Consider the following 10851-nt stretch of genomic DNA (forward strand, 5'->3'; position numbering starts at 1 on the left):
GCAAATGCTTCATCAGCAACGAACACAAATGGGAGTCCTTCCACATTGTCCTCTGGAGCTGGCATTCTGGAGACGCCTGTAGAACTCCGTCTGGGCGATGACTCCACCATCGGACATCCGGTCATTCTTCCCCACGTCCACATACAAGAAGTCGTAATTAGCCGACACCACCGCCAACATCACTATACTATTAAACCCCTTGTAATTATAATAGTACGACCCCGAGTTGGGTGGTGGGACGATGTGGACGTGTTTCCCATCAATTGCCCCTCCGCAGTTAGGAAAGTGCCACCGCTCGGCAAAGTGGGAGGCCACAGTCTGCCATTCCTGTGGCATGGAAGGAAACTGTTGAGGAAAAAACAATAAACATTACTATTTTTACTCAGAAACATGGCAAGCAGATTATACACAAACATTATGGGGCAACCTCCAGATAGCATTTACTAAGGGGAATTTATCAAGGCCAAAGTATAAGGTACACCTATCATATTCCCCCTCCCCCCCCCCTCTCATGGGCCATTTCTAACATTATAGGGGGTGTGTGGAAATCTTGGACAGGTAACCCTCTTCACTTCATTGAGAGATGAATGCCTAAATAATGGGTATTACTTTGAACAGACCCTCCTTAGTTACACTATTGGCAGACCACTGGACAGGTAAGAAGTGTCATTATACAAAGATATAAATACACATTGTACACATTTGAGGACATTTGGACATTCTGCTATTACCTATCAAGATAATAATAGGATACAAAAACTTTAAACAGTACCATTGGAAAGTATACAGGCAGGCCCTTGCACTACATGCTTTGGGGAATTCATCCATAAATCTGACCAGTAAAGAGGTGGGTATAGTGTGTATGGGTTTGGCAAAGTCAGCAGATAGATGATTGAGGATAGATAGAGAATTGGGATCAGCTGACTTAGCAGTTGGGGGAGGGAGGGTTACTAAAAAATTTTGGGGGACACCACAAAAAAAAAAACTCTGGCACTCTGCCTGAATTTAAATCAAAAATAACATTTCCAAACATTTTAGGGGGTGTTTGGGGTAAAGCACTACTATGGAGCTGATAAAATATATTGTTAAGTGACTACATGAGGTGAATATAGGGCAGGAGACACCATGCTGGGGAGGTTAGTGAAGGGCAAATATGTATGAAGGACATAAAATAATAATTACATAAAAATCCAGCATGCATGAGAACAAAGGGGACATTCACAGCATATTACAAGCATGGTAATTAGGGAATGAGGAAAGAAATACAATATATTAGCAAACATTCAATACAATAAAATGTGATATAAAAGGATAAAAATCTTACCTTCATATACTCCTTCTGCAGGACCTGGATGATGGCAGAACAGGTCTCTGGGATAATGATCCCCAGAGCCTGGGGGGAGATGCCTGTCGAGAACTTCAAGTCCTGCAGGCTTCTCCCTGTGGCCAAATACCACAGGGTAGCGACCAACCTCTGCTCCGGAGTGATGGGTTGCCTCATGCAGGTATCCTGCCTGCTGATATAGGGGGTCAGCGAAGCCAACAAACGGTGAAACACGGGGTCCGTCATCCTGAGAAAGTTCCTGAAATCATCAGGATTATTCTCCCGGATCTCACGGAGCAAAGGCATATGAGAGAACTGGTCACGCTGAAGCAACCAATTCTTGGTCCATGAACTCCTCCCCCACCCTGTTCATGGACTGGACTTGTGTCAAGGTAAGGACCCCAACACCAAGCCCCCGCACAGCACGAACTCTACGAGGAGTTTGCATACGAAACATGGCTAGAAAACGGTCGGCTGCTCAGAACGAAGTAACAGAATGCACTGAAGAACAGCAAGGCCTGTGTAGAGCGACCTGAAAAACAGCAACGAGCGGACAAGATCGCACAGAAAACTCCAATACGAACTGACTGCACGCACTGAAGAGCAGATACAAACCCACAAGCACAAACTGAACGGCAGAAAAGGATCTGAAAGCCACGAGTCTGAAAAAGCGCGAATCGTCTCTCACCAAACTTTTACTAACACGAGATTAGCAAAAGGAGCCCAAAGGGTGCCGCGCTTGGTTCTGAACCGGCCTTTTCTAGTCTCGTCGTACGTGGTGTACGTGACCACATGGTTGGCGATCGGAAATTCCGACAACTTTGCGCGACCGTGTGTAGACAAAATAAGTTTGAGCCAACATCCGTCGGAAAAAATCCTAGGATTTTGTTGTCGGAATGTCCGAACAAAGTCCGACTGTGTGTACGCCCTATAAGTCCTACAGGCAGATATCTTTGATAAACTCTGATGTCAAAATACTGGCCAAAATTTTAGCCAATAGGTAATTCTCAAGTTAATAGATTCTGACCAGACGGGATTCATACCTGGACGAAGTACCCAAATGAACCTTAGAAGACTATATGTTAACTTACAGATCCAGCATACTAATATGGGCAATGGGGTAATAGTGTCGCTAAACATTAAAAAAGCGTTTGACTCGGTTGAATGGGGTTACCTTTTCTCCCTTCTAACTAGGTTGGGCTTTGGGCCAAAATTTATCTCCTGGGTTAAACTACTGCATAATGATCCTCAAGCCAGTATTAGAGTGAATGGGCTTATATCGAACACTTTCCAAATACATGGGGGAACAAGACAGGGGTGTCCCCTGTCTCCTCTTCTATTCGCACTGGCTATCGAGCACCTAGCTGCTAAACTTAGAGCTCATGATGACATTGGCAGTCTGTTGGTTGGAAGCCTGGAGGAACGTGTATCCTTATACACAGATGACATGCTCCTGTACCTGGGAGACCCTGATACATCCTTATCCACTGCATTTTCGGTAATACAGAAATTTGGAGATTTCTCGGGCTTCAGAATTAATTGGTTCAAGTCAACACTTTCTCTAGACCTACAGCCAATTTTAATACTCCCCACTCAATGTCTCCTAGCTGTTAAGTCCCAGTTTAGGTATTTGGGGATAAACATCCAACTGCCAGTGGATTCGTTCATAGATGTGAATCTGTTGCCCATAATTAGACCTTTTAGTGACAGAGTGCAGAAATGGAAAGACTTACCACTTACACTGTTAGGCAGAGCTAACCTATTGAAAATTATTTTCTTGCCTAAGTTTTTATATGTGCTCTCTAATGCCCCAATCTACATCCCAAAAAAAACATTTTGGTACATTAATTCACTGCTGACCTTGTGGGGTTCCAAGGCAGCCAATGTCTCCTTGGAGATCTTACAATTACCGGTGGGACTGGCGTTACCTGACCTTCGCCTCTACTATTTTGCATCACAGTTGGTGCATATGCATTGGCGAATGTTTCCACAATTAAACAATGCAGCAGTAGTGGTCGAAGCGGCGGTTGTAACTTCCTATGAAACCTTATTAAACTTTTTCTTTAGAGGGAGGTCCCTACAGAGGGTGGCAGGGTGATGTTCAAATCTGCTAAGCGTATCTTAAGGATCTGTTTGAAACATATAGCAGACGGCCCTCTCCACTTATCCCCCAATGCCTCACTACCTCACTATGGTTCAACTCCTGTCTGAAAGAATTTTTCTATCTGGAAGATGGCTATAAATGGTCTAAATTTGGACTTGCGTACCTCCACCAACTATATGATAAGGGTGAACTTAAAACGTTTGCACTGAAGAGGGAACTGGGAATTCCTGACTCCTGGGCATTCCAATATACCAGACTGAAACATGAGGCACACACTCAGTTTGTGACTGAATAAATCTCCCTAGAAAACGCAAACTTAGAAAAACTCCTTGCCACCCTTGACCACACTAAATTAATATCTAGCTGTTGTTATAGTTTACTCATAGGCAAAGAGCATCCAAAAGAGAATAAAATTAGGGAAAGGTGGACCAATATTATACCTATCTAACGGAGGAGCAATGGGGGGGAAGTGCTGACCTCATATACGTCCACAGTTATCTCTGCCAGGGACAAAATGATACAACTCCAATACCTGCACCAAATGTACTACACACCACTGAGACTGTATAAAATGGGAAGGAGAGACAATCCCACATGTCATAAATGTTTAGCAGCGGAAGGATCATTTCTCCATATGGTGTAGGATTGTAACAGGATAAGGCCTCTCTGGTCTCAGGTGTAAATTGGTGACCCAATTTATTGCTTATACATTTGATTCTTGAATATTTGTAGCCCATTACTGGGACTTCTAGGCATTATTGAGGATGAAGTTATGAGTAAAACTATGAGAACATTACTACGATTATTCTTCTTCTATGTCCGCAAGCTGATTGCTATCAATTGGGTTAAGAGGGACCATCTCACGTTAGCCTCCTGGAAGGGCCTGGTCAATACCAATGTAACATTATATAAAATGACTCATGAAGCCAGAGGATGCTCAAAAAAATTCAACAAAGTCTGGGGTAAATGGATTAAAGCGGGGGTCCACCTATCTATCGTTTTTTTTTTTTTTGAGTTCATTCACAAACTTTTCTTCTCAGCATTACATACTCACATATTGTGTGTAATATGTCCGCCTGTCTCAGATTTCGTCGGAAAGAATAACTTATATTATTCACTGCAGGCGGTTTCCATCTTCATTGTGGGCATTTGAAGCCCACAAGCATTTATTTCCTGGATGTGGTGAATGCTGTGCTCCCAGCATTCACCGCTCGTTCCCGCAAATGCTCAGTGGCATCCTGGGAAGCCTGAGACTAGCTCCCAGGAGTCTGGGAGAGGCTAGAAACACGCCTACTCCCACGGGAGGAGAACCAGGAAGTGCAAAGAAGAATAGAAAAATAAAAGGTAATTACGGCGATTTAAATTTTTTTAAACGGCATGTCAGCATCTAGGCAAGGAAGAGAATACATACAGATATTGTTCAAAATTTGGGTTGAACCCCGCTTTAAGTCTAGAGAAACTGTATAAACTGACTGTGAGAGAACCCACTATCACTGTGTGTTTTGGAGGGGGCTGTGGGCTGGCCTCCTTCCCACAGATTTTGACCCAGAAGAGACTGAGAGACTTGGGGACAAAATGGCATTGAGATAACGTAATGTAATGCTACATCCCTTCTCCCCCCCACCTTGTTGCTGTGTTTAATTGTGTTGGGTCATGGCACATAGACAAAGGTCTGGAGACACCTCCCAGCAGGGGATGTGTAAGGAGGGGCTGCCTGCTTATCATAATCCCTTTATGTGTTTCAACAGTAGTTGTTTGAATATACACGTGTTGAGTTTCCATTGGTTCTTCCTTGTCCCCTACCCCCTCTATGACAAGGCTAAGGGGAGTGTCCCTAACTGTGTTTAAAAGTGTATGTTTGGTACTTAATAAAGAGTTTTTATGCTCTGCATGTTTAACCCTCAACACCTGTGTGGCTTGTCTCGCGATTGAGGGGTTAAGGGCTGGTTATGATGAGTCTGCAGGCTGCGGGTGCGCTTGGAGGACAGGAGACCCAGGTCTGGCGGAGGTTCCCATACGGGGTATTCAAGATCCGTCACAGTGGTGGCAGCGGTGGGATGTCTCCTGCAGTCCAGGACACCCAAACCACCACCAAAATTCAAGATCTGGTCAGCCGCCGAGGAGCGATACGCGGACCGGCCAACATGAGAGCGGAGTTCGGGAGGAGGCTGCAAGGCATGTGGAAGCAACATGGGGGACCAGCGACAGAGCACACCATGCTCGGCTGGGGGGATGTGATCCGCCGGCAACTCTGGCAAGAAACGCTAAGCCATGAGCAGCACCATCAGGAGAAGATCCTTCCCTCCTCCACATAGATGTACTGGACGCAGTACCATGCGCGAGAGGTGTTCCTGAGGGAACGACCGCAAGATGAGTGGAAGATGGAGCTTGGAAGATTGTTCCGAGGAGGAGATGAGGCTGGACGTCAGCTACAGAGCCCTCTGGTGGTTCGCGGCTCAACTGTGGCCAGGTACAGCAGATGGTAGGCCGACAGAAGGTTTTGGCTATGGTGGCGTGGGGCTGCTCCATCAAAAATGTACAGAGACCCAGACTTTGGCAGCAATGAGGAGTGGAGGCTGAAAGACATCCTGGACTTCCAAGATCAGGTGCTGGACCTCCCCGAAGAGGCGTGTGACCTGGAGGAATTTGGAGTTCCTGGTTGAGCAGGAATGGGAGCTCGAGATTGCCTACAAGCGGCTGTTTAACAGTGATCAGCAGCCTGGCATGGCTCCTGTTGCCTGGGACTGTTCGGGAGAAATAGCAGACAGTCGCGAAGATGTGGAGCAAATGGGGCCAGGTGTGCCCCTACGTTTTCCCGTCCTAACCGCAATGGAAGAAGCGGCAATGATACAGAGGGCACTGCGAGTGCTAGAATGCCGGAAAGCATCGGCGGTTCCCCAGGCAGCGAGACAAGCTAATAGCATAAAAGTCCCAGAAGAGGTAGATGAGACGGTCGCTGGAAGGCTGATAGATGGTGATCAGCAGCAAGTCCAGAGTATTGCATCCGATGCCCCAGCAGAAGCACTGGCTACGAGGCAGAGCGCCGCTGGCCTCTGCCCACCCTCAGAGTTAGATCCAGGGAGTCCGAGGGATGACCTCAGTGAGCTGTTTCCCCAGCAGCAGATATTCCCACCAGGAGTGGAGAAAGCAATTCTCCCTCCCAAGCACTTGGACCCTACCCCAGTGTTTATATCCCCAGCAGAAGCGCTAGTGACGGAGCAGAGCACTGCTGGCCTCTGCACACCCTCAGAATTGAATCCAGTGAGTCCGAGAGATGATCTCCGTGAGCTGTTTCCCCAGCAGCAGATATCCCCACTGGGAGTGGAGAAAGCCATTCTACCTCCCCAGCAATTGGACACTACCCCAGTGTTCACCTTCCCAGCAGAAGCGCCGGCGATGGAGCAAAGCGCCGATGGCCTCTGCCCACCCTCAGAGTTAGATCCAGGGAGTCCGAGGGATGAACTCAGTGAGCTGTTTCCCCAGCAGCAGATATCCCCACCGGGAGTGGCGAAAGCAATTCTCCCTCCCCAGCACTTGGTTCCCTACCAGCTGAAGCACTGGCATTGAGGCAGAGGGTTATTCACCTCTCCCCAATACCGGCAACCCAGCCCTGGATCACGGGAGTGCGGACAGCCGGTCCTGCTCTGCAGCGGCTGTTTTTTTTCACAGGAGACGGTATGTGCGGTTTTGCTCCCCAGCACCAGAGGCATACTGTTTCTTTTTCTGTTTGCCTGGGGTAGGAATTTGTGACTAACGCAGGTCCAGACCAGTTGAGGGTCAGGGACCTGGTTAGTCTGTTTTTAAAAGGGGAGAAATGTGACAGAACCAACTGTCACTGTATGTTTTGGAGGGGGATGTGGGCTGGCCTCCTTCCCACAGATTTTGCCCAGAAAAGACTGAGAGACTTGGGGACAAAACGGCATTGAGATAATGTAATGTAATGCTACATCCCTTCTCCCCCCCCACCTATTGTTGCTGTGTTTATTGTGTTGGCTCATGGCACATAGACAGGTCTGGGGACACCTCCCAGCAGGGGATGTGTAAGGAGGGGCTGCCTGCTTATCATAATCCCTTTATGTGTTTCAACTGTAGTTGTTTGAATATACAAGTGTTGAGTTTCCATTGGTTCTTCCTTGTCCCCTATCCCTTCTATGACAAGGCTAAGGAGAGTGGCCCTAACTGTGTTTAAAAGTGTATGTTTGGTGGGGGCGTGGCCTGGACGGCAATAAATTAGGACGCGAGTGAATAGAGCTCCACTCGTGGTAGATCCTGAAACCGATATCCTGAGTGCCCACGGCTAACATTTTGCATCATATTTGAAAGAACAGAGACTATCATACCCCTCTCATCATGTCCCCTCCAAAGAGGAACAACACAGCCTCCTCATCCTTGGACAAATACCGGAGACAGGAGCACGACCACGAGGAGCAAGATGGTGACTCTGCAGCTACACATACAGCTTCACTTACAGAGCATGCAGCGGCTGATACAGCGACAGTCCTGGAGGCTATATCCATGTGCCAATCCACTCTAACAACCAAAATAGAGGAAATAAAGGTGAATATATCCTTAATAAGAAAAGACATGACCAAACTCCGGGACCGGGTCACAGAGACTGAGACCAGACTCAGTCGAGCAGAGGATACGCTGTACCCCCTACAACATTCTCAGGAGGACATGCAACGCCAAATACAACAACTGGCCCAAAAGCATGATGACCATCAGAACTGTGCCCGCAGGTCCAACCTTCGTTTCATTGATCTGCTGGAGGGCTTTGAGGGCACGGATCCGGCCACTTTTCTTGAGAAACTCCTGATTACAACATATGGCAGGGAGGCCTTCTCGGCCACATTTGTGGTGGAGCGAGCCCACCACATGCCTGCACGTTGTCCACCTGAAGGTGCACCGCCACACACATTCACAGCAAAGCTCTTAAACTATAGACACAGGGATGCAATCCTCCGTCTAACCAGAGTTAAGGGGAACATTCCCTTCCAATCGGGCTACATATCGGCATTCACAGACTTCTCAGCGGAGGTCCAGAAACAGCGTGCCCGCTTCATGGAGGTAAAACGACGGCTGAGAGCTCATCACATAAAGTACGCTATGTTATTCCCAGCTCACCTCCGCATAGTTGGAGATGACCGAGCACATTTTTTTGAAGATCCGGTGCTTGCCTCGGCCTGGTTGGATCAGCGGGATGCGGAGAGGAACCGACCCGACTGAAGGAGACCTCTGCACGTCATATTATGTGGGTAAGATTCTACACATCCGGCCATATCATGAAACTTTGCCCACATAGTGAGATAGTATGGGACCGTATACATCATATACCTAATGCATGATAAGGCCACCCAAGAACTGTAACAGCAGTATTACCTTTTGAACTCTCTCAACAGGATGGACACCATGGGATTCTGCCAATTGATGTTTCTGACTCACTTAGGGACGTTTCACTGTTGTGTCTAGTGTGGGGAAGATGCTGTGTCAAACCAAGTAAGGTTCACTGCTTCTCCCCCTCCATCCTTGCTTTTACATCCCCAAAATATGGACTTTGCAGGGTCTCTAGTTGGATGTCTTTTTCTACTTGTTCTCATCTTTTCCATAAGACGTTTCTAATACTATATACCGCGACTGAGCAAATAGACAGGTATATAGCCAACAAACATTGGTGACCTTTAAAAACCACAAGTCCTATTGCTGGGTCCACAACCAGCGTTTGTTCGCCCCCACAGGACGTTAAACTGACACCTGCATTGTCAAATAGACTTTTGCAGGTGGCGGTATGATTAGTACAAAATTTTCCGTCCCAAAAGTTAGAATGTTGTTGAGATGGATTTGCACGGGTTATGGGACATGTGCTCCAGCCAAGTTTGGGAGGCTGAGGGCTGGGTGGGGGGGGAAAGGGGAAACTGCAAGTTAAGTTTATGATACATTGTTTGTAATGTAATGAGTTATATTAGAAGAAGCACATGTGGTATGATTTAAAATCAAGATACAGTGGCATACCCATAACAATATAGAATGTAGGTGACCCTGCCCTGGGAAATAGTCCCTTCTCAAAATTATCCAACCCGTAATGCATGGCTAGCACAAAATTTCTTACCTGGAACATCAGGGGAATCGGGACAAGCTTAAGTGTACTGCAGTGTTTGGATGCCTCAAGTCCTACTGGGCAGATGGGCAGATATAACTGTTTTGGTGGAGACGTATGTTACAGGCCAACTTCAACTTTCACTGAAACGTCCATGGATAGGATGGGCATACCGCTCCACCCATACTCCATATTTTCGTGGCGTGTCCATTTTAATTGCCAAAACTACCCCGTTTGGAATTATCTTGGTGCAAACGGATCCTCAGGGCAGGTTTATTTTTTTGCATTGTACTCTGTATGGCATGCAATACCTCATTATAGCCTACTATATTCCCCCGCCATACAATTCAAATCTGGTTAACGAGGGCTTTCTGTATATGGCGCAACACCCCACAATCCCAGCCATTTGGCTTGGGGATTTTAATATGGTTCTAAATCCAGCAGCAGACAGACTACAGCTGAGTCGGAATGCTCAACTCCCTAACACTACCCGCTTTGGGCGCACACTGACAGAATTTTCGCTGACAGACACATGGCGATATAAGCACCCGAACACCCAGGCATTCTCATGTTTCTCAGCGACACACTCCACCATGTCCCGAATAGATCTTATTCTGGTCTCGGATGTTCTACTTCCCTTGTTGAGAGACTCAGGCTATCACACTAGGTCCCTGTCTGATCATGCTCCATACTGGGCTTCCCTGCACTTCGCCCCACAAGCAGGGCCCCACTCCATTCTGTCTCGACGCATAGATTGAAAGCTTCTTCAAAAGTACTGCTTCAACAGGCCTCTGAAAAACTAGAGTCAGTAATGGATGAATTCAAGCTAGACCCTACGCCATCTAAGGCCTCAGCACTTAAGCTTCAAACTCGTATAGTAGATCAACTACACTATGAAAAGGCTAAGCTTCAAACTCGTATAGTAGATCAACTACACTTTGAAAAGGCTAAGCTTCAAGCTCGTATAGTAGATCAACTACACTTTGAAAAGGCTAAACAGAAGCTTTTCTTCTCGAGGCAGCGGCAGGGCCGGACTGGGAATGAAAACCAGCCCTGGAAAAAATGTCATACCAGCCCCATAGCATTAATGTACCAGCCCAACATCATAACGTCATTATTTTCTTGTTCATAAAATGGAAAACCATGCATTTTAAAGCACATTTAAAGAGTGCATTATATATAGATAAGACACATATAAAAGCACATAGGGCTTTTTATTTATTTATATATATATATATATATATATATATATATATATATATATATATATATAAAAGCAAATTACAGTTAAAAGTGGTAAAAGTGAAACAATCATCAAGAACAGTCCAC

This window comes from Aquarana catesbeiana, linkage group LG04 (assembly GCF_042186555.1).
Source record: "Aquarana catesbeiana isolate 2022-GZ linkage group LG04, ASM4218655v1, whole genome shotgun sequence".
NCBI classification, from domain to species: domain Eukaryota; kingdom Metazoa; phylum Chordata; class Amphibia; order Anura; family Ranidae; genus Aquarana; species Aquarana catesbeiana.